Below are 1430 nucleotides of genomic sequence, written 5' to 3' on the forward strand. Positions count from 1 at the left end.
TGCGCTCTCATTTTCTAACCTTCTCATACCTCCATTTTCAAACTTTATGTGGATATCTTGGTTCTTAGCCATTTGTTCTTCCACCAGAAATCCTGTAATATGCTTGAGAATACTTTTATAAAATTTTGGGTACTTCGTTGTGGGTGAAGTGCCTTGGCATTTTGGCCATACCCTAAACTCTCAGCAGTCGTGTGGGATGCCACCGGACGCGTTGGCTAAGTGTGCCCAGGGAGGAAGCCCACGCGGGCGGGAGTGGAAATCGCAGCAGGCGCGTGGTTTTTCACGTGCCGTAGAACTTTCAGGAGCCAAGGGCCCGGCCACATGGGCGTGGATTTCAAGGCGCCGTGTGGATACTTACCATTCATATAGATTTGCATTTCTTTATGGGTTTTCTTGCGGTATGCCACCAAGGACACGAAAGTTTTGATCGATATCTGATTAACCTGGATAGGAACATTCTTTTGGCACACCAATGACACGGAAGATAAGCATTAAATGCTTAAGGGCATCCCACTCATGATTCTTTAGTCCTTTACTTTTGTTTTCATCAGGTTTTCATTTTATCTTTTTAGAGTTTAGTTAACTTTGTGTTTTGTTTTGTTTGTATGCGGTTTGTGCTTCATGTGTTTACTTATAGAACTACGTACATCTTTTCTATTTATTGAGCTTCTTTGAACCCACTTTTCATAACTCACGGATGGCCTTGGGAGTGATGTTGATGGTGTTTAGTCTAGACATGATCCGCCCATGATGTTATTTACATGGTCGTGAGCCTTGATGAACACATACACCCATGAGTTAGGCTTCACCAAACTGAAGGAATGGGGAGTTAGAGTCCTATTTAATTACGTTCCACACACATTATGCTTCCCATTATTATTATTTTTATTGTGCTTGCATGCGTACAGGGATAATGTACATCACCAAAATATGAGGAGGGTTCACCTTACTCACATAGCTTTTTACTTGTATTTTTCATGAGCATGGTCTGTGCCAATGAAGGTTCACATATTAGAGTTAAAGTTTAATTCTAGTTTTTGGGTTGTTAAGCATGGTTTATCATGCTATAGTTTTCATCAATTTTATTGAATATTTTTTTCTCGATTGCTCTTTGTATGCACTTTTCTACTCAGTAGACCTACCAAAGAGACTCTAGTTTATTATGTTTGGGACTTTAGTGTGCTAGTTTTTATTTGAAAAAAAAAAAAATCATCAGAGGAAAATCAGAAAAAAAATCAGAAAAATTTGAAAAAAAAAAAGAAATGGAAATTGTTTGTTGTTTGTACATAGGGTGTGGAAAGGCTACACCATGATGTATGTAGCTACTCCTCATAAAGTGGATACTTATTGTACCCTATTGGGAGATAGAGCTATCTCATGGGGATGTGAAACTACCATCCTCGTTAAAAACTACCACCTAGAAGTGTAGA

The sequence above is a fragment of the Dioscorea cayenensis genome, chromosome 16 (assembly GCF_009730915.1).
Source record: "Dioscorea cayenensis subsp. rotundata cultivar TDr96_F1 chromosome 16, TDr96_F1_v2_PseudoChromosome.rev07_lg8_w22 25.fasta, whole genome shotgun sequence".
In the NCBI taxonomy this organism is placed as follows: domain Eukaryota; kingdom Viridiplantae; phylum Streptophyta; class Magnoliopsida; order Dioscoreales; family Dioscoreaceae; genus Dioscorea; species Dioscorea cayenensis.